At 49.5% G+C, this 23,315-nt stretch overlaps 2 long non-coding RNA genes across 3 annotated transcripts in view; one reads left to right on the top strand and one right to left on the bottom strand.

The window, feature by feature from the left end:
• The window catches only part of LOC134729001 (uncharacterized), a 143,038-nt gene that overhangs the window by 27,276 nt on the left and 92,447 nt on the right, over window positions 1–23,315 (top strand). The window lies entirely within an intron of this gene.
• LOC130540810 (uncharacterized) lies at window positions 630–2,750 on the bottom strand. The gene is made up of 2 exons (XR_008954812.2): window positions 1,181–2,750; window positions 630–921 (listed from the first exon to the last, which is right to left on the bottom strand). It is a non-coding gene; the product is annotated as an uncharacterized LOC130540810 (long non-coding RNA).

Below are 23,315 nucleotides of genomic sequence, written 5' to 3'. Positions count from 1 at the left end.
TGGAAGGCCGGGCATGGTGGCTGATGCCTGTAATCCCAGGACTTTGGGAGGCCAAGGTGGGCAGATCACCTGAAGTGAGGATTTTGAGACCAGCCAACGCATGGTGAAACCCCACCTCTACTAAAAGTACAAAAATTAGCTGGGTGTGGTGGCGCATGCCTGTAATTCCAGCTACTTGGGAGGCTGAGGCATGAGAATTGCTTGAACCTGAGAGGTGGAGGTTGCAGTGAGCCAATATGGCGCTGCTGCACTCCAGCCCGGGTAACACAGTGAGACTCTGTAAAAAAAAAAAAAAAAAAGAAGTAACTGGAATAAAATGAAAATGGTGCTTGTAGGACGTGAGCCAAGCAGATACATGCAGTTGATTTGATACAGTTGTTTACACAATGCACACTTCTACATGCACATGTACCTTGCATATTAGATGCATAATTACATCTGCCCCACTTAATTTTCAGATGCTCTCCGAGATGGGTGGGGGGTGCGATGGCACAGAAATGCATTACGTCGTCAGAGTCAAGGCCCCACTGACAATGCGGGTGCTCATTAGTTAAGCAGATATTATTAGGCATGTTTACCTGAGAGGAGAGGAACATTCTGTGAAATAATAAATCTGCTGGTTTCTATTCTTCTCCCTTTGCAGACTGAGTTTTTATTATTTTGATCCCAGTACCCATTAGAAACACACAGTGTCTAAATATTGAAATGCTTTGCTTCAAAAGCTGCTAAGATGCAGTGGCAAAGGTAGCCTTGCGATGAGGTTTTATCTCCAGAGTCCCAAGTTTTTGAGACAAATCCAATGACGCAGGTCTTGTGGTCAAGGATGATGCAATGGCGCTCCGGGAACAATATCAGGCTCTGTGACTTGGGTGCCTTCTGGGTGTGTGGCGTGGTCTCGGTCTGACAATCCCTAGAACAACCCTACGAGGTGGTAATTATTATTCTCATGCTGCAAGGGATATCTCCCACCTCCTAGGTGGACTCAGGTCTTGTGGGGCTTAATGCTTTTAAATTTGGGCTGCCTTTTGAAGGGAAAAGACTACAAAATTATGAATACAAAATGAGGTTAAGGTCTTGGGAGGGGCCCATGCAAGCTGGGGGCTCTGCAGGTAAGCTTGTTTAGCTTCCCAGCAAATCCACCTCTGAGCTTGCAAATTACAAAGCTGGAATTTGAACTCACATCTGCTGGATGCAAAGTCCGAGGTCTTCCTGTAGCATGACCGTCTTCCTGTGTGATGAGAAACATTAGGCTGCCGAGGCCAAACAGTGGGTGCGTTACTTTCCAATGAGGCAGGTGTGCGGGACAGGAAGTGGGAGGTTCTCCTTGCAGGGGAGCGGCTGCTGCCAACATCGCAGCTGGTACCTGTCCCTGAGAATGGTTTGGCAGGTGGGGGCCACTTGAGGTCTCTGCTCCTACACCCGGTCACCCCTCCCAGGCTGCTTTCAGAGGAGGGCAAAGGGTATTCATTCCAGCCTCCAATTTCTTCCTCCCACTCCTTGAAAGCATTTAAGTGAGGAAGGCAGGGAAAACGTAGATGATTCTGCTATTGACAGGAGGCCTTTTTTTCCTGCTGGAAGTAAAAGGAGACACTCTAGCTGGGCAGCCGGCCCCACCCTCCAGGGCTCCATCTGGCCTGGCTGAGGCTGGCCAGCCCCTGCTGTGCATGGAGGGGTGCTGGGAAGCCTACCTTGCTTCACACTTTCCTCTTCCACACCCGGCCTGTGACTCATGCCTGAAACGCCTCCGTTCAAGCAATTCTTCCTTTTATTGTGAAGCACTGCTCTCTTCCGGCTCCTCCTCTAAGTCACCACGCAGGGGAGATTTAAGGGAAGGGTTATTTCCCCACCGTGTTCAGGGACAACCCTGTGATCATGGTTTTGGTCACATAGCTTCCAAGTGAGTGTTGTGCAAACATTTGCTAGGATCTCTTGGGGAGCGTGTTAGAAAAGAAACTCCTGAGCCTGCTCCAGAGCTTCTGTTCAGCAGGCCTGAGGTGGGACCATACACCTGTCTTTTCAGCAAGCCTCCCCCACCTCTGAGGATGCACCCCAAAGCTAGAGAATTCCTGCTCTGAGCCATCTCTGAAAGCACCAAGAGCCAGGTTTGGTTTTTTGTTGTTGTTGCTTTTTATTTTTTATTTTTTTAATTACACCCAGACCTGGGTACCTGAGCAATCACTGTCTCTGGAATCAGTGCAAAGTTACTGGGAGCTGCAGAGGCCCAGACAGACTGGAAGGAGGGGAGAGCTTGGCTCTAACCCATGCAGCCTCCCCATTCCCCAAGTCCACCCCCAGACCACCTCCCTGCATTCAACCACGAGCTTTCTAGATGGCAGGCATGCCCCAGGGGCTCTCAGCATCACCCCCCTGCCCCTACCTGTGACCAGAGTCTCCCTGGACTCTCAGCTCTGTCTTCCCAACTCGAAGAGCCTGCCAGGCCCCACCTGGGTACCCTTGTCCATACTGTAGCTTGGAAACCCTCTCAAGAAAGGATGCTGGGTTAATTGCAGGCTCACTTTATTTTCCACATTCTCAGAAATCATTGTGCCTAGTTGCCTGATATCCAGTGTATTAGTCTGTACTCATGCTGCTGATAAAGACATACCCGAGACTGGGTAAATTATAAGGAAAAACAGGTTTAATAGGTTTAATGGACTCACAGTTCCACGGGCCTGGGGAAGCCTTACAATCATGGCAGAAGGTGAAAGGCACATCTTATATGGTGGTGGACAAGAGAGAATGGAACCAAGTGAAGAGGGAAACCCCTTATAAAACCATCAGATCTCGTGAGACTTGTTCACTACCACGAGAACAGTATGGGGGAAACCACCCCCATGATTCAAATATCTCCCACCAGGTCCCTCCCACAACACATGGGAATTATGGGAGCCACAATTCAAGATGAGATTTGGGTGGGGACATAGCCAAACCATATCATCCAGTGTCTTGAGAACTCTTGTTTTATATATTTGGTCCAATTTATTTTGACTTTTTCAGGCAGGAGAGGAAATCCAGTCTCTACATTCCGTCTTGTTTGGGAGTGAAAGTGTTCATTTTCTTTTAAAACAGACAATATCCTTCCAAATCTATAGTTAGTTCACTCATCCATCACTCATCCATAACCACTGTTAATATTTTGGTCTACATTCTAAGATTTTTTTTTTCTGTGCATATGTGTGCACGTAGCAGGGTCACAAAATCACTCACGATACATCAGATGTGCAAAGAAAATAGAGTGTCTTCATTTTCCTACTTAATTAATCTGATCTTTCTTGAAAGGTACTCTCTGCTGGGTAATACAATGGGGAAAAACATCCATTCTAGTAACCTTGGTCTAATACAAACATTTAACCAGTTCTTTGAGCAGCTCAGCATTCTGAGGCTGAAGTGTTTGGCCAGTGGGGCTTCTGACGGCTGCCACTGTCTACTCCTCTACTCCAGATTGTGTCTGGGCACACAGCTGGTGGGCTGCAGGACTTGGGGGTTCTTTTGGTAGCCAGGAGGAAGGGGTCCTCTGGTCCACACATGTTCTCCAAGTTTCCCCGAGTTTGGCTGCAGAGTAGTTGGCCTGGGCTACTCCATGGAACGGAGTGGTGGCTGTCGAGGAGCAATGAGTCATGGGAGATCAGGTCACGTAGGGTCTTGTGGGCACTGCGAAGACTCTGGCTTTATTTTTCTTTTTTGAGACATGGTCTCGCTCTGTCACCAAGGCTGGAGTGCAGTGGTATGATCTTGGCTCACTACAGCCTCGACCTCCCAAGTTCACGCAATCCTCCTGCCTCAGCACCTCAAGTAGTTGGGATTACAGCCATGCGCCCCTACACATGGCTAATTTTTGTACTTTTTGTAGAGATGGGGTTTCACCATGTTGCCCAGGCTGGTCTTGAACTCCTGAGCTTAAGTGATCTGCCCACCTTGGCCTCCCAAAGTGTTGGGATTACAGGCATGAGCCACCGCACCTGGCCAAGACTTTGGATTTTATCCCAAATGAAATAGGGAAGCCACTGGAGGGCTTCAATGTGGTGGTAGGAGGCAAATACTGATTGAAAAGGTTCAAGAGAAAATGGGAGGAGAGAAATTGAAGATAATAAGAATAGATACTTCCAGCTGGGTGCAGGGGTTCACACCTATAAGCTCAGCACTTTGGGAGGTTGAGGTAGGGATTGCTTGAGGCCAAGAGTTCCAGAGCAGCCTGGGAAACATAGCAAGACTCTGTCTCTACAAATTTTTTTTTTAATTTTTGTTTTTTTGACAGAGTCTCGCTCTGTAGCCCAGGGTGGAGTGCAGTGGTGCAACCTCAGCTCACTGCAACCTCCACCTCCCAGGTTCAAGCAATTCTCCTCATTCAGCCTCCTGAGTAGCTGGGATTACAGGTGCCCGCCAACACACCTGGCTAATTTTTTGTATTTTTACTAGAGACAAGGTTTCACCATGTTGGCCAGGCTGGTCTCCAACTCCTGACCTCAGGTGATCCGCCCACCTTGGCCTCCCAAAGTGCTGCAATTACAGGGATGAGACATTGCGCCCGGCCTACAAAAAATTTTTACAAATTAGCGGGGAGTGGTGGTGCACACCTGTAGTCCCAGCTACTAAGAGGCTGAGGTGCGAGAATTGCTTGGGCTCAGGAGATCGAGGCTGCAGTGAGCTGTGAGTATGCCACTGCACTCTGGCCCAGATGGATACTTCCAAAGAGTCTTGCTATAAAGGAGAGAAGAAAGGGAGAGAGAGATTTTATTAGTCCGTTCTCACGTTGCCAATAAAGACATACCCGAGACTGGGTAATTTACAAAGGAAAGAGGTTTAATTGACTGACAGTTCAGCATGGCTGGGGAGGCCTCAGGAAACTTACAGTCATGGCAGAAGGGGAAGCAAATATGTCCTTCTTCATATCTTCATATGGCAGCAGCAAGGAGAAGTACCGAGCAAAAAGGGGGAAAGCCCCTTATTGAACCATCAGATCTCGTGGGAACTCACTCACTATCATGAGAACAGTAGCATGGGGGTAACCACCCCCATGATTCAATTACCTCCCACCGGGTCCCTCCCATGACAAGTGGGAATTATGGTAACCACAATTCAAGATGAGATGTGGTTGGGGACACAGCCAAACCATATCAGAGATCAAGTTTTAATTTTTTTAATGAATGAATTATTATAATGGGAGATGATGGGAAGGCTCCGATAGGGAGGACAAATCAACAATTGGTGGTGGTGGTGGAGCACTGCTGAAATGGGGGAAGCCAGAGCCTGAGTGGAGGGTCAGAATCTTTGCGTGTTTTCCTTCAACCTTGTTCAGCTTAACAGGTGCTGGCACTGTGTTGTAATTGAGCAGGTTGGAGATTTTTTCCAGGCAAGTATGAGGAAATGAGAGAAAGGTGAGGGGGCTGAAGGTGCACAGGAGAGAGGGGTGGCACAATGGACTATGGAGTCCACATGGGAAGAAGGGGAGTGGGACATGAGGTAAAGAAGGTACAATTATATTCTATTTGACCCAAATGCATCCCAAATGTCACCTCAACATGTAATCAACATTCAGAATTATTAGTGAAGTATTTTACATTTTTTCCCACACTACGACTTTGAAACCTCGCGTGTAATTTACACAGACAGTGCCTCTCGCTTTGGACCAGGCTCATTTTGAGGGGTTTGTGGCCACTCTGTTGGATGGCACATCGGGATCTAGAGAAGGAGCATGGGAGAGGTGGCCGAGCACGGGTAGAAGGCAAGATCATTGGAGGAGCAAAGGTCAGGGAAGGAGGAGGATCATCTCTGTGGAGATTTAAATCGGCAAGAATTAGGACAGGGATTTAGCAAGAGTGACAATGAACCGGGAGTAGGAATCATCTAGGAACAAGATGGAGGGGACTAGGGTCTGCAGAGAACCAGACAGGAAAGGTGGCACAGAGCATAGTGTGATGGCACCAGCTTCAAGGCTGGCGGGTTTGGGGAAGGTGGGGGTTGATCTGGAAGTAACTGCAACGGAGGATGCTCCAGGGGCCGGGGTTCCAGTCAGAGCAAGCAGGTGGAGAGAAGCTGTGGGAAGGAGGAGCTGTGGCTCCCGGCATGTCTCAAGCTCCAGAGGAAACAGTGAGGGTTTTGGGAGTAAGGAGGCCTGGAGGTGGGGTTGGATTAGGAGGTGAGAATGGCCTTACAGGGATTAGGGCCTGGTGTGAAGTACGACCTGGGGTGAAGTGACGACCTGGGTGTCCTGGGTCTTTGGTGAATGAGGAGAACAGCGTTTGCAGCTGTGCCCTGAGGCTGTTAGAGTGCACTCGCACTCTTTGGCCTGACATGTAGCCTTTGACACTTTCCATGGTGTAAATACTCCCACCATGGCTCATTTCAAGCTACCAGTGGTTTAACAGCAGGCTTGTGGAATATTTAAACATTTAACAATGGGCTCTTGCAAGCTGGTGCAAGCCAGTTCCTGTAGCAGATAGCTGGGTATAGGGCACCATGGGATAGGTCCTGGAGGTCTCCACAGCAGACAGGGGGAGGGATGTGAGAGCTGAGGGTGTGAGTTGGGGGAGGGAGGCATGGAGATCTTGTCAGAATTACTCAGAGCTCTAACGCCCTTTCATTTTTTCAGACAGTGTCTTGCTTTGTTGCCCAGGCTGGAGTGCCATGGCACGATCACGGCTCACTGCAGCCTTGACCTCCCTGGCTCCAGTGATTCTCCCACCTCAGCTTCCAAATATCTGGGATCATAGGTGCACGCCATCATGCCTGGCTAATTTTAAAAATGTTTTTGTGAGTCGGGGTCTTGCTGTGTTACCTAGGCTGATCGCAAACTTTTGAGCTCAATCAATCCACCTGCCTGAGCCTCCCAAAGTGTTGGGATTACAGGCGTGAGCCACCATGTCCGGCCTTTTAACCCCCATTTGACCCCATCAGAGAGTCTGCAGAAATGGGCTGCATATCACAATGACTGCTTTTTTTCAATTTTTTTTTGTTGTGGTAAAATATACATAACAAAACATTTACCATCGTAACCCTTTTTAAGCCTACAGTTTGTAATGTGCAAACATCACCAGCCATCTCCGTTAACTCTTTTCATCTTGCAAAGTGGAAATTCCATACCCGTTAAATGCTAACTCCCCATTGCCCCTCCCAGCCCCTGGTCCTCACCATTCTCCCTTCTGTCTCTATATTTTTGACTACTCTGGGTGCCTCATGTAAGGGGAATCATCTAGTATTTGTCTTTTTGTGACATAGTGTCCCCAAGTTCGCCCATATTGTAGCAGATTGCATAAAGTTCTTCTTCTTTTTTTTTTTTTGAGATGGAGTCTCACTCTGTTGCCAGGCTGGAGTGTGGTGGCGCAATCTTGGGGCTCACTGCAACCTCCGCCTCCCGAGTTCAAACGATTCTTCTGCCTCAGCCTCCCAAGTAGCTGGGATTACAGGTGCCCGCCACCATATCCGGCTAACTTTTGTATTTTTTTTTTTAGTAGAGATGGGGTTTCACCATGTTGGCCAGGCTGGTCTCAAACTGCTGACCTCATGATCTACCTGCCTCGGCCTCCCAAAGTGCTGGGATTCTGTTGTGAGCCACATGTCCTTTTTTAAGGCTGAGTGATATTCCTTTGTCTGGATGGGCTACTTTTCACGTATCCACTCATCCACCCACAGACACTTTGGGCTGCTTCCATGTTTTAGCTATTGTTAATACCGTTGTTATGAACATGGGTGTGCAAATATCTCTTTGACTGCCTGCTTTTAATTCTTTAGGGTATATACTCAGAAGTGGAATGGCTGGATCTTATAGAAATTCTATTTTTAATTTTTGGAGGGATACCTATTGTATTAGTCAGGGTTCTCTAGAGGGACAGAACTAATAGGACATATATATATATATGGGATATATATATATGGGATATATATATATGGGATATATATATATGGGATATATATATGGGAGATATATATATGGGAGATATATATATGGGAGATATATATATGGGAGATATATATGGGATATATATATGGGAGATATATATATGGGAGATATATATATGGTAGATATATATATGGGAGATATATATATGGTAGATATATATATGGGAGATATATATATGGGAGATATATATATGGGAGATATATATATGGGAGATATATATATGGGAGATATATATATGGGAGATATATATATGGGAGATATATATATGGGAGATATATATGGGAGATATATATATGGGAGATATATATATGGGAGATATATATGGGAGATATATATATGGGAGATATATATTTGGGAGATATATATGGGAGATATATATGGGAGATATATATATGGGAGATATATATATGGGAGATATATATGGGAGATATATATATGGGAGATATATATATGGGAGATATATATGGGAGATATATATATGGGAGATATATATGGGAGATATATATATGGGAGATATATATGGGAGATATATATATGGGAGATATATATATGGGAGATATATATATGGGAGATATATATGGGAGATATATATATGGGAGATATATATATGGGAGATATATATGGGAGATATATATATGGGAGATATATATATGGGAGATATATATATGGGAGATATATATATGGGAGATATATATATGGGAGATGTATATATGGGAGATGTATATATGGGAGATGTATATATGGGAGATGTATATATGGGAGATGTATATATGGGAGTTGTATATATGGGAGATGTATATATGGGAGATGTATATGGGAGATGTATATATGGGAGTTGTATATATGGGAGATGTATATGGGAGATGTATATATGGGAGATGTATATATGGGAGATGTATATATGGGAGATGTATATGGGAGATATATATATGGGAGATATATATATGGGAGATATATATGGGAGATATATATGGGAGATATATATGGGGGAGATATATATGGGAGATATATATATGGGAGATATATATGGGGGATATATATGGGGGATATATATATGGGGGATATATATATGGGAGATATATATATGGGGGATATATATATGGGAGATATATATATGGGGGATATATATATGGGAGATATATATGGGAGATATATATATGGGAGATATATGGGGGGATATATATGGGAGATATATATGGGGGAGATATATATGGGAGAGATATATATGGGAGAGATATATATGGGAGAGAGAGATATGGGAGAGAGAGATATGGGAGAGATATATATGGGATAGTTTATATGTATGTATATGGGACATATATATAGTTTATATATATAGTTTATATACATATATAGTTATATATACATATAGAGTTATACATATGTGTGTATATATACATATATAGTTATATATACATATATAGTTTATATATATATATATGGGACATATATATATATATATGGGATAGTTTATTAAGGAGCATTAACTCACACAATCACAAGGTCCCACGATAGGCCGTCTCAAGCTGAGGAGCAAGGAAGCCAGCCCAAGTCCCAAAGCTGAGGAACTTGGATTCCGATGTTCGAGGGCAGGAAGCATCCAGCACAGTAGAAAGATGCAGGCTGGGAGGCTGGGCCAGTCTAGTCTTTTCACATTCTTCTGCCTGCTTTATATTCTGGCCTCTCTGGCAGCCAATTAGATGGTGCCCACCCAGATTAAGGGTGGGCCAACCGCTACCCAACCCCCTGACTCAAAGTTAATCTCCTTTGCCGACACCCTCACAGACACACCCAGGATCAATACTTTCCATCCTTCATTCCAATCAGGCTGACACTCGGTATTAATCCTTACACCCATATTGTTTCTACAGCAGCTGCACCTCTGTAATTCCCACCAACAGTGTACAAGGGGTCCAATTTCTCCACATCCTCCCCAACACTTATTTTCTGTGTGTTTTTTTTTTATGGTACATCTTAATGGATGTGAGCTGGTATCTCATTGTAGTTTTGATTTGCATTTCTTTAATGTCAGTGACTTATTTTAATTTTAATTTTTAAATTTTTTTCTTTTGTAGAGACAGGGTTTCACCATGTTGTCCAGGCTGGTCTTGAACTCCTGGGCTCAATTGATCCTCCTTCCTCAGCCTCCCAAAGTGCTGGGATAACAGGCATGAGCCACCATGCCTCTGGCTTTTAATAAACATTTTTGTATGTCTTCACTGTGATGAGCCACCTAGATCCCCCTTCCGGGAAGGACTTGTTACCCCAGCTGCTTGGGGTGCCTTCAACTCTCAGTCCCTTCAGAGACTGTTCAGCTGCAAAGAGCCACCCTGTCCAAAGCCGGGACTCTTCCTGGGCAACTGCATTCAACGACACCTCAATGTGGGGGTCACCTCTGCCCGAGTCAGGAAGGTCTCCCGGGGCCACTCTAGCTTGGAGGCTCCTGTTTGGTCTTTGGGGCTATCACTGGGTCTGCATGGAAGTTTGCCTTCTCCCTCGTCCAACCCTGCTTCTCTCTCCTCCTTCCACCGATGCCGAGGCAAGCCCCTCGTAAACATCCTGTGGTACCTCCCTAAGAACCCAACGTGCCAGGCTCACTTTACGTAGACTGGCGACTGGAGACTGATTTCTTTGGCATCTGAGTCAGCTTGATGGGGTGGGAAGATGTCCGTTTTAATTTGCATCTCTTTGTTAACTGTTGAGGTTGAACTTTTTTTTTTTTTTTTTTTTTACAAGCATTGACTGAATGACTTCCTTTGTGGATTGCCTTTGCGAATGACTTCCTTTGCCTGTTTTTCTACTGAGATGTTTGTCTTTTTCTTATTGGTAAGAGTGCATATATATATTACCGTCATAAAGATATAATCTTTGCTTTTCGGATATGGTTCACAAAATGTTCTCACGTTTTCCCCAGTCAGCCGTGTGCCTGTTACTTTTGTGGTTCAGGGCACAGGCGTAGCCACACTGCCCCACCGCTTCCTAGCTCTGTAGCTTTGGGTGCATTGCTTCACCTACCAGAGCCTTTGCAGTACCTTGTAGGTTTGTTGTGGGAATTAAATGAGTTAATACAGTACTTATAACAGGGCCTGGACTACAGCGAGTATGAGATAATTATTTGCTATTTTTATTAGTGTCTATATTATTTTTCTTATTGGCCATATGTATAGTATTGTATTTTCTGTAGTTAAAGCTATCTTTTGTGGTTTTTGTCTTTGGAGTGATATGTAGAAAGAACTTCTTTATTTTTATTTTATTTTATTTTTGTAGAGACATGGTCTCATTATGTTGCCCAGGCTGCTCTCAAACTCCTGGGCTCAAGTGATCCTTCTGCTGCAGCCTCCCAAAGTGTTGGGATTATAGGCGTGAGCCACCGTGCCCAGCCAGCTTCTTTATTTTAAGATTATATAAGTATTTACCTCCATTTTCTCTTTAGTACCTTTATTACCGGTAGAAGGTGTCCAGGTTCTTGGCGTCTTGAACAAAGAAGTGGACAAAACGCACAAACAAAGCAGGGAAGGAAGGAAGGGATTTACTGAAAACGGAAGAACCCTCCACAGTGTGGGGGCAGGCCTGAGCGTAGGGGCTCAAGGGCCAAGTTACAGAATTTTTGGGAGTTTAAATACCCCCTAGAGGATTGCACTGGTTACTTTGGATATTCCTGATGTAAATGGAGAGATCAAAGTAAAGTTACACAGTCATTTAAGGCGTATGCCCTATGGAGAGGGTGTTTCCTGTCATAGCTGAAGTGTGAATCGGCCTTCCGTTCCCTGCCTCCAGACCCTATTTTCCTGCCATGAAGCCTTCATGATTTCATATATATATATTTTATATATATATAAATAATATATATAAATAAATATATTTATATATAAACATATAATATATTATTTATATATATATCTCCATATATGTGTGTGTGTCTCTGTCTATCTATCTATCTATCTATCTATCTATCTATCTATCTATCTATCTATCTGCAGAGAGAGAGCGAAGAGACAGAAAGAAAGAGATAGGGTCAGGGTCTCACTCTGTCGCCCAGGCTGGAGTGCAGTGGTGTGATCTCGGCTCACTGCACCCTCCACCTCCTGGTCTCAAGTGATCCTCCCCCCTCAGCCTCCCAAGTAGCTGGGACAACAGTCATACACCACCATGCCTGGCTAATTATTAGTATTATTTTTTATTTTTTGGTAGAGACAGAATTTTATCGTGTTGCCTAGGCTGGTCTCGAATTCTTGGGCTCAAGCCATCCACCTGCCTCAGCCTCCCAAAGTGCTGGGATTATAAGCGTGAGCCACTGCGCCTGGGCTAAAAATATATATGTTTGGATCTTACATCCATCTGGAATTCAGAATGTATTTTGATGTGAGGTTTAATAGATCCATATTTCTTGAGTATCCAACATTCCTTTTCGGCCCCAACTGGCCCCCTCTTTAAAAAAAATTGATACTGTTAAATAAACGTTTTCTTTTAGGACGGCTCTAGAGGCACGGAATCATTGCGAAGCTAGTACAGAGCATTCCGTACCTCTCACATGACCTCCCTGATTGCGAACATCTCCCAGCATGTGGTACAGCTGTCACCATTACGGCACCGTTATTGACACCTTAAGTCCACACTTTATTCACATTCCCTTAGTTTTTCCCTAATGTCCTCTTCCTGTTCCACGATTCCACTCAGGACCCCACGTGACATTCAGGTGACATGCCTGCCTAGGCTCCTCTCGACGGTGACAGTTTGAACGTGACAGTTTTGAGGATAAGTGGCCGAGTGCTTTGTAAGATGTCCCTCAGTTGGGATTTGTCTGATGTTCTCATGGTTAGACTGGGGTTATGGGAGGCCATTTCATCACATCAAGGTCAAGGGTCCGTGCCATCAACGCCACTTATCCCTGTTGATTCTGGCCTTGACCACCCGGCGGAGATCATGTTCATAGGGTTTCCCCTGAAAATAAAAACGGAGCTCCTCCCCCTGGCCTGCCCCTGTGCTGTCCTCTTGGGATGCGTCTGTCAGTGCAGCCCACGCTCCCGAGCCGGGAGTTCTGCTGCTCCTCCTTGAGGGAGGTGTTTCTGCATACATTAGGTGGAATTCTTCTGCGGGAGATTCACCTCCTCTCCCCTCTTCAGGTGTTTATCCAGTCATTGATCTGTATCCCCACAGACTCAAGGACATTTGTTTTCTGCTTTGGGTCATAACCCAGTACTGTTTTATTTTGTGGCTCCAATTGTCCCAGCCTAGGCCGTTGAGAGCTCCTTCAGGGGCCTCCTGGGTCCTTCGTCATCTCTGTGGGTTCCTTCTGAGTTCCCTGTTTCATGTCTGGCCCCTGTGATCCACTGTGTCCTGTGTCCCGTCATCCCTGTGTCCTGTGTCCCATCATCTCTGTGTCTGTGCTCTGTTGTCACTGTGTCCTGTTGTCACTGTGTCCTGTGTCCTGTGTCTCATTGTCACTGTGTCCTCTTGTCACTGTGTCCTGTGTAAGCTGCTGCTTGGCCTCTGTAAGTCTCTCAACACAGCCCTGAGCTTCTGGAGGGAGTGCTTCCTGTCTATGGAAGTTGTTGAGCGGACAGGTGCACAGCTGGAGAGTTACTCCAGGACAGAACCCAGGGAGGAGAGGGCCGCTGGGAGAGGCATTCGTAGAAACAGACAGAGGTGGGGCCCGAAGAGCCCTGGAGACTGCTGCACCCAGATCTATGCTTGGCCTATTCAGTTCTTGAGCTAAGAATCCTTCCTACTCCCCTCCCCTCCCCTCCCCTCCCCTTCCCTCCTCTCCCCCCTCTCCCCTCACAGCATATGGTACATTTGTCACCATTATAGCACCATTTTTGACATCTTAAATCCACCTTTTATTCAGATTCCCTTAGTTTTTCCCTAATGTCATCTTCCTGTTCCACGATTCTACTCAGGACTCCACGTGACATTCAGGTGACATGCCTCCTTAGGTCCCTCCCCTCCCCTCCCTTCTCCTCCCCTCCCTCCCCTCTCCTCCCTTCCCCTCCCCTCCCCCTCCTCCCCTCCCCCTCCTCCCCTCCCTCTCCTCCCCTCCCTTCCCCTTCCTTCTCCTTCCCCGCTCCCCTGCCCTCCCCCTCCTCCCCTCCCTTTGCCTTCCCTCCCCTCCCCTCTCCTCCCCTCCCCTCCCCTCTCCTCCCCTCTCCTCCCCTCTCCTCCCCTCTCCTCCCCTCTCCTTTCCTTTCCTTTTTATTGACACAGGGTCTCACTCTGCCACAATCTTGGCTCCAGCCTCAACCTCCAAGGCTCAAGCAATCCCCTTACCTCAGCCTCCCGAGTAGCTGAGACTATAGGCATGTGCCAGCACACCAAGCTATTTTTTGGTATTTTTTGTACAGACAGGGGTTTCACCATGTTGCCAAAGCTGGTCTCGAACTCCTGAGCTCAAGGGATCTGCCCACCTCGGCCTCCCAGAGTGCTGGGATTACAGGTGTGAGCCACCATGCCCAGCTAGAAATTTTCCTCTGGTTAAAGTGGTTTAATTTAAGTTTCTGTCATTTGCAACCAAACGATTTAATAGAGAAGGCTCTGGGTGGCATTTTCTTCTGCTTAGGCTGCCATAAGAAGTGCCACAGACTGGGTGGCTTAAACAGCAGAAACTTGTTTCTCACGGTTTTGGAGGCTGGAAGTCCACATCAGGGCGCCCATGGGGTTGGTTTCTGGGAAGGCCTCTCTTCCTGGCCTGTGGGTGTCACCTTCTTATGGCATCCTCCCATGGCCTCTTCCCTGTGCACACTTAGAGAGGGGGTGGTCTCTGGTGTCTTTCCTCTTGGTATAAGGACTCCAACCCTATTGGCTTGAGGGCCCACCCTCGTGGCCTCATAACCTTAGCTACCTCCCTGATGGCCCTATCTTCGAATGTGGTCGCATTGGAGGCCAGTGATTCAGCACCGGAATTTCTCTGAGAAATTCAGTCTGTAACAGGTTGAATTGTGTCTGCCAAAATCCATGTGTTGGAGTCATAACTCCCAGCGTCTCAGAATGTGAACTTATTTGGATACAGGGTCATTGCAGATGTATTGAAGTGAAGATGTGGTCATTAGGGTGGGTCCTAGTCCACCTGACTGATGTCTTTATCCAAAAGGGGAAATTTGGACACAGACACGCACACAGGGAGAGGGCCACGTGTGGATTGGAGTTCTGCTGCCCCAAGCCAAGGAACCAGCAGAAGCTCTGAGGGAGGCCAGGAACAGGCCCTTCCTAGCGCCCTCAGAGGGAGCACAGCCCTGCCTGCACCGTGGTCTCAGACTTCTGACCTCCAAAACTGTTAAGGGGTGGTGTCTAGTCCAAGCCATGATATTAGCCAGCAAGGGCTACTCTAACAAATCTCACAGACGCAGGGCTTCAACCACAGAAATGTGTCCTGTCACGGTTCTGGAGGTCAGAAGTCTGAGACAAAGATGCCGGCAGAGCTGATTTCTCTGGAGGCCTCTCTCCTTGGTTTGCAGGCGGCCGCCTGCTCGCTGCACCCTCACATGCTCTATTTTTATGCACTCACACATCCCTGGTGTCTCTTTGTGTGTCTGAATCACCTCTTTTTTTTTTTTTTTTTTTAAAGGATGTCAGCCAGGTTGGATTAGGGCCAACCTAAGGGCCTCATTTTAACTCAATCACCTTTTTAAAGGCCCAGTCTCCAAATGCAGCCACATTCTGAGGTACTGGGGGTTAGGGCTTCAACACAGGAATCGGCAGGTGAAGGGTGGCTGGGGGACACAGCCTGTGAGCTTTGTTATGGCAGCTCGAGGAAACTCTACATCCTCTAGAGGATTGTCTTTAAGGGGCTGGACCCTCAAGCCGGCTCTGTGCAGTCCCAGGGTGGTCTCCTCTGGTCCTGCCCTCTGTGCAGACCCTCAAAGCGACAGCCTGGCCTGTGACTCCCAGTGCCGCGGCCCCTCCCTTCCTTCCCAGGTCCTCTCCGCTCTCTGCCCACATTCGAATCTCCCCGGCTGCCCATTCACAGGCACCTCCTGCATCCCCACTTCCACTGTGCCCGCTGGATAACTGCACCTGTGCATTCTAAATAAAGATGCATTTATTGAGCGTCTAGGGATCTGCCCTGGCAGTTCCCATGGTCTAAAAAGGAAGTCAGACAAGTAAAGACTGCGGGTTGTGAGATAATTACAACTGGGCACTGTCTGGGTCAGACACTTCCCTCCACAGCCCATGTCCTGCAGCCAGCAGGGGCGCCTTTTCCTTGTTGGCACAGAGACTCCTTGCAGTCCAGCCGAAGAGGGGTCACAGGGTGGGCATTCTGGGAGCCAAGGGTGGCTCTGCTGAGGAGTGCACACAGAGCTGGGTGTTGGTTAAACTCTCCTGTTGAGAGGCTGCCCAGGTGGCAGTGGGCAGCAGGGGGCTCCGACTTGGGAATGTGGGCAGGTGCAGCGGCGGGAGAGCTGAGAGGTGCAGGGGCCTGGGAGAGTGCAAGGGAGAAACATGTGAAGGCATGAGCCAAGGCAGCCACTGTGGGAACGAGAGGTTGACACGGGTGCCAGAGGAATGGAGAGCTGGTGTCCTGCAGGGGTGACTGGGGCAGGAATCTACCCCCTGGCAGGCCTGCTGAGGGGCTGGGATGGGTGAGGTTAGTGCTGGGTCAGTGGTTCCACTGCAGTCTGTGTCAATTTGAAATTCTATGCCTGCGGAAGAGGGAGAGCCTCCCAATCTTCAACACTGCAGCCAGCAGCAGAGGGGATGCAGCCTCCAGTTGGCGTCTTGACTTGGGGTGGGGCAGGCAGGTCAGGGGGTGTTGCTCAGACCCAGTGGACAGACCTTGATGAGTTCTCACCAGTGTGACTCTCCATGCTGCCCCCCACCGGCCCTCACTGGCCACGTCCTGTTCCATACTCAGGTTTCTGACCCATGATATGGTTTGGATCTTTGTCTCCGCCCAAATCTCATGTGGAATTGCAATCCTCAATATGGAGATAGGGCTTTGTGGGAGGCAGCTTTGCCAGGCCTGGAGGTCACCACCTGGTCAGCCACTGGATTTATTCATCCCAAAGGGGACTCTTGGCTTCGCTTGGGGTGAATGTCCACAGGTCCCAGATGACCCAAGAGTGGAGGCTGGAAGTGGAGCTGCCCTTGGAGAGAGGCCGGCACTGGAGTGCTGTAGTCCGTTCTTGCACTGCTATAAAGAAATACCTGAGACTGGGTAATTTATAAAGGAAGCAGGTGTCATTGGCTCGTGGTTCCACAGGCTATACAGGAAGCATGGCAGCATCTGCCTCTGGGGAGGCCTTGGGGATCTTTGACTTATGGCTGAGGCCAAGCAGGAGCACCAAGGGGGGTGGTGTTAAACCATGAGAAACCGCCCCAAGATCCAGTCACCTCCCACCAGGCCCCACCTCCAGCACTGGGGTTTGCAACTGCAGTATTCCCACCTCTCCCCAGACGTTCCCGGACAAACACTTGAAGACCCGCAAGACAGAGAAGCAGATGCCCCTGAAGCTTCCACTCACAGCCCTGCAACACCTGGGCTGCCTGCCTCCCTCTGTAGTATCACACACATTTAACTCATCGACCCAAGAGTGAGATCAAGATCTTCACTGCTTGTGCACGCATGAGGGGAGGGCGCCTACAACTCAGATGATCCAAGCACTGGCGCCAAAGGCTCAGAATCCTCTGGACTAGCTCTGCCCAATAGGAATGTCATGTGAGCCACAAGTGTGAACCATGTAGGTGTTAAAAAATTCTTAGTGCCCACATTTCAAAAGTAAAAAGAAAAAGGTGACATTGATTTTAGTAATATATTTAATGTAGTCCAAGATATGCTCAAAATATTATCATCGCAACATGCCATCAAAATAAAACTTATTGAGATATTTTGCCTTCATCCTTTTTTCCTACTAAATCTTTTTTTTTTTTTTTTTTTTTTAATTGAGAAGAGGCTCACTCTGTAACCCAGGCTGGAGTGCAGTGGCATGATCATAGCTTACTGAAGCCTCGACCTCCCAGGCTCAAGGTATCCTTCCACCTCAGCCTCCTGGGTAGATGGGACTACAGGTGCCTGCACCATGCCTGGCTAATTTTTAAAAATTTCTACAGAGACAAGTTCTCTCTATGTTGCCCAGACTGGGAAATTTTTTTCTAGAAATGGGGTCTTCCTATGTTGCCCAGGCTGGTCTCAAGGGATCTTCCCACCTCAGCCTCCCAAATTGTTGGGATTATAGGCCTAAGCCACTGTACCCAGCCTTTATACAGAATCATTACATTTTAGTGTATATTTTGCATTTTATAGCCCATCCCAATTCATACTGGCTCAGTAGCCACATGTGGCTGGTAGCTGTGTCTTGGTTGTTATAGGTGTTATGGACTAAACGTTTGTCTCCCCCAAATTCATGTGTTGAATTCCTAACCTTCAACACAAGGATATTCAGAGGTGGGCCTTTGGGATGTAATTAGGTCATGAGGGTGTGGCCCTCATGAATGGGATTAGTGCCCTTATACGAAGAGACAGTGGAGTTTGCTCCTCCTCTGTCTGCTGTCTGCCATGTAGGACACAATGAGAAGGTGGCTATCTACAAACCTGGAAGTGAGCTCGTATCAGACAGGGGATCTACCAGCACCTTGATCTTGGACTCCCCAGACCCTAGAACTCTAAGAAATAAATCTGTTATTTAAGCCACCCATTTAATGGTAGTTTGTTACCACAGCCTGTCTTAGTCCATTTACTGTGGCTTATAACAGAATACCTGAAACTGGGTAATTAATAAAGAAACAAGATTTATTTCTTACAGTCCTGAAGGCTGGGAAGTCCAAGGTTGAGAGGCTGCATCTGGTGAGGGCCTTCATGCTAGCAGGGACTTTCTGCAAAGTCCCAAGGCAGCCCAGGGCATCACAAGATGAGGGGCTGAGTGTGCAAGCTCAGTTCTCTCTCCTTGTTATAGAGCCACAAGTCCTACTCCCAAGAACATCCATTAGCCCATTACTCGCTGAATGGAGTAATCTACTCATGAGGGAAGGGGACATATGGCATAATCACCTCTTAAAGGCCCCACCTCCCAATACTGCCACATTGGGGGTTAAATTTCAACATGAGGAAGGAGACAAACATTCAAACCATAGCATAGTGCAAGCCAGGGAAGACAGTAGGTCTAGTATGGCCCGGGATAAGAAGGGAACTGCTAAAACCATGCTTGAGCAGGAGACAGCCAGTGAGACACTAGAACCAGCCTTTGTAGCCACAGCAATGGACCAAGAACACTCAGCATCTTCTCACCTGCTTGTCAAGACATTAGAAACAAAAGCGGTGCTGCAAGATTATACTTGGGTGAGATCTCAGTGGGTGGGGTGAGATGACAGTGGGTGGGGAGAGATGACAGTGGGTGGGGTGAGATGACAGTGGGTGGGGTGAGATGACAGTGGGTGGGGTGAGATCTCGGTGGGGTGAGATGACGGTGGGGTGAGATGATGGTGGGTGGGGTGAGATCTCGGGTGAGATGACAGTGGGTGGGGTGAGATGACAGTGGGTTGGGAGAGATGACGGTGGGTGGGGTGAGATCTCGGTGGGGTGAGATGACAGTGGGTGGGGAGAGATGACAGTGGGTGGGGGGAGATGACGGTGGGTGGGGAGAGATGACGGTGGGTGGGGTGAGATGACGGTGGGGAGAGATGACGGTGGGTGGGGTGAGATCTCAGTGGGTGGGGAGAGATGACGGTGGGTGGGGTGAGATGACGGTGGGTGGGGAGAGATGACGGTGGGTGGGGTGAGATGACGGTGGGTGGGGAGAGATGACGGTGGGTGGGGTGAGATGACGGTGGGTGGGGTGAGATGACGGTGGGTGGGGAGAGATGACGGTGGGTGGGGTGAGATGACGGTGGGTGGGGTGAGATGACGGTGGGTGGGGTGAGATGATGGTGGGTGGGGTGAGATGACAGTGGGGTGAGATGACGGTGGGTGGGGAGAGATGACAGTGGGTGGGGTGAGATGACGGTGGGGTGAGATGACGGTGGGTGGGATGAGATGACGGTGGGTGGGGTGAGATGACGGTGGGTGGGGAGAGATGACGGTGGGTGAGGAGAGATGACGGTGGGTGGGGTGAGATCTCGGTGGGTGGGGTGAGATCTTGGTGGGTGGGGAGAGATGACAGTGGGTGGGGTGAGATGACGGCGGGTGGGGTGAGATCTCAGTGGGTGGGGAGAGATGACAGTGGGTGGGGTGAGATGACAGTGGGTGGGGTGAGATGACAGTGGGTCGGGAGAGATGACGGTGGGTGGGGAGAGATGACGGTGGGTGGGGAGAGATGACGGTGGGTGGGGTGAGATGACGGTGGGTGGGGAGAGATGACGGTGGGTGGGGAGAGATGACGGTGGGTGGGGTGAGATGACGGTGGGTGGGGAGAGATGACGGTGGGTGGGGAGAGATGACGGTGGGTGGGGTGAGATGACGGTGGGTGGGGAGAGATGACGGTGGGTGGGGAGAGATGACGGTGGGTGGGGTGAGATGACGGTGGGTGGGGTGAGATGACGGTGGGTGGGGTGAGATCTCGGTGGGGTGAGATGACAGTGGTTGGGGAGAGATGACAGTGGGTGGGGTGAGATGACGGTGGGGTGAGATGACGGTGGGTGGGATGAGATGACGGTGGGTGGGGTGAGATGACGGTGGGTGGGGAGAGATGACGGTGGGTGAGGAGAGATGACGGTGGGTGGGGTGAGATCTCGGTGGGTGGGGTGAGATCTTGGTGGGTGGGGAGAGATGACAGTGGGTGGGGTGAGATGACGGCGGGTGGGGTGAGATCTCAGTGGGTGGGGAGAGATGACAGTGGGTGGGGTGAGATGACAGTGGGTGGGGTGAGATGACAGTGGGTCGGGAGAGATGACGGTGGGTGGGGAGAGATGACGGTGGGTGGGGAGAGATGACGGTGGGTGGGGTGAGATGACGGTGGGTGGGGAGAGATGACGGTGGGTGGGGAGAGATGACGGTGGGTGGGGAGAGATGACGGTGGGTGGGGTGAGATGACGGTGGGGTGAGATCTCGGTGGGGAGAGATGACAGTGGGTGGGGTGAGATGACGGTGGGTGGGGAGAGATGACGGTGGGTGGGGAGAGATGACGGTGGGTGGGGTGAGATGACGGTGGGTGGGGTGAGATGACGGTGGGTGGGGTGAGATCTCGGTGGGGTGAGATGACAGTGGGTGGGGAGAGATGACAGTGGGTGGGGTGAGATGACGGTGGGTGGGGAGAGTTGACAGTGGGTGGGGTGAGATGACGGTGGGTGGGGAGAGTTGACAGTGGGTGGGGAGAGATGACGGTGGGTGGGGGGAGATGACGGTGGGTGGGGTGAGATGACGGTGGGTGGGGAGAGATGACGGTGGGTGGGGTGAGATGATGGTGGGTGGGGAGATGATGGTGGGTGGGGTGAGATCTCGGTGGGTGGGGTGAGATGACAGTGGGTGGGGTGAGATGACAGTGGGTGGGGAGAGATGACAGTGGGTGGGGTGAGATCTCGGTGGGGTGAGATCTCAGTGGGGTGAGATCTCGGTGGGTGGGGTGAGATATTGGTGGGTCGGGTGAGATCTCGCTGGGTGGGGTGAGATCTCGCTGGGTGGGGTGAGATCTTGCTGGGTGGGGTGAGATTGCAGTTGGGAAGTGCTGAGTTCTGTCCTCTGTGTTTCCTCTGAGGACTTGACCTGTGAGGGGACAAGGCAGGAGTGGCTGTCCCTTAGCCACAGTGGAAGCTTCCAGTCAACCTCTGTTGAGTGTCTAGACCCAGCCCCAGCTGCTGCTCCCCTGTGGCACTCCTTTGACCGCCACCCCTCCCCACACTGGCTGCCCCCCTTCTCTGGCCGTGCAGCTGGGGCAGCAGCTCTGTGCAGGGGGGTCCTCATGCCACCCTTCTGCCTGCCTCCCTCCCTTCAGGGAATGAGTGTGGGTCTGTGGCAGGGGGTTCTGCAGGGAACACAGTGCTGGAAAGAGCCTGCCTGGTGTCTGTGTTCTGGTGGAGGGTGGAGGCAACAGGGTAAAGGAGGAATGCTGTTTCCTGTGTCCTGGAGCTACATGAAGCTGGGAAGGGAGGTGACGCCTGGGAGGGGTGAAATTCTCAGTGGAGTGGCTGGGCTGGCCTCTGGGACATTCAAACATAGACCTCCTTGCACTTCATCATGGGTGACAGCAGATGGCCAGATGGGGCCTCCACAGGCAGGCAGGGGCCCGGCTGTTTCCTCATCCCCAGCACTGGATGGCCCGGTGGTTGAGTGAGGGGGGTGGACAGGCGGCCCCGGGGAACATGGTCTGTGGGATTCCAAGTCTCTTGTCTTTCTGAGCCCTCCCCGGAATCACCCTTAATGGTTCATTCATGGCAGTGTAGGCGTTTTCTGGCAGGTACCCCCAAACTCTGCCAGTTCCAAAGCTGCTTCCACATTTTTAGGTACTTGCTACAGTAGCACCCCCACTTGGTACCAATTTCCTCTTAATACCATCGCCTGGGAGTTAGGATTTCAACACATAAATGTTGGGGGAACACATTCAGACCACGGCACCCCCTTCCTTTGAGTTACTGGCATCTTTTTGGGTGAGCCATTGAGAGGCAGGTGGAGCTGATCCATGGGGTGCCTGTCCTAGCCTCATGCCTGGTGTCCCTAACCAGGCAGTCACTGGAGGCGGACAAGCCCAGTGAAGGAGGCCAGTGAGGCTGCTACCCAACAGCTGTGTGCCATTGGGTGTATAGTGGGCCTCTCTGAACCTCAGTCTCTTCTTCTGTACAAGAAGGGTAGTGAATCTGGCCTCACAGTGTGGTTTTAAGGAGTGAGTGGGCTCCCAGCGTTCTCACAGGCAGTGTGCCCTGGCTCCTAGTGAGGTGAAGACTAAGTGGGCTCGAGGCCCTCCCTTTGGCCAGAGCAGCTGTGCTCCTGCCTCTTGGTGTTTGGGTTCCCCTGAGATGTTTGTTGGAGAGGAGTCTTCCAGACCTCAGCTCATCTCTGAGCCTACTCCCTCTCCAAACACCTCCCATGGAGGAACGGATGCTGATTGGATTGGTGGAAGCTGAGTCACTGTTTGGGCTGCGTTTAGCAGTAGGCGTGGCCAGCAGGTGTGGTCGGTGGGCACGGTCACTGCATAAAAGGCCCCACCTCCCCACTTCTCGCTTCCTGGATCCCTGTGCTGACCAACAGGAAGAGGGACAGGTCCCGTGTGCTGGCCTGGGCTATAGGCAGGGCCTAGGTGACCTGGCCGGTCCACCTAGGATATATCTTGGGCTGATGTATCCTTCATTTCCTTCTCGCTGAAGCCAGGACCTCTCTCCTGCAGCCTCAGCTGGTCTAGCAAAGGTTCTGGATCGGTTGTGGTGGCTGGTGTTGGCCAGTTGGGGCCGATGTGAGATTATGGGGTCAGGCAGACCTCATTGCATTTAAGGCAGAACTCAGCTGTGAGCTGTGTGTTGGTGAGGAGACCGTTTGGTCACAGAGGCTTTTTTTTTTAACCTC

Source organism: Pan paniscus, chromosome 15 (genome assembly GCF_029289425.2).
Source record: "Pan paniscus chromosome 15, NHGRI_mPanPan1-v2.0_pri, whole genome shotgun sequence".
Lineage (NCBI taxonomy): Eukaryota > Metazoa > Chordata > Mammalia > Primates > Hominidae > Pan > Pan paniscus.
The sequence above is the reverse complement of the archived record's forward strand: the minus strand, read 5'-3'. Positions and strand labels throughout refer to the sequence as shown.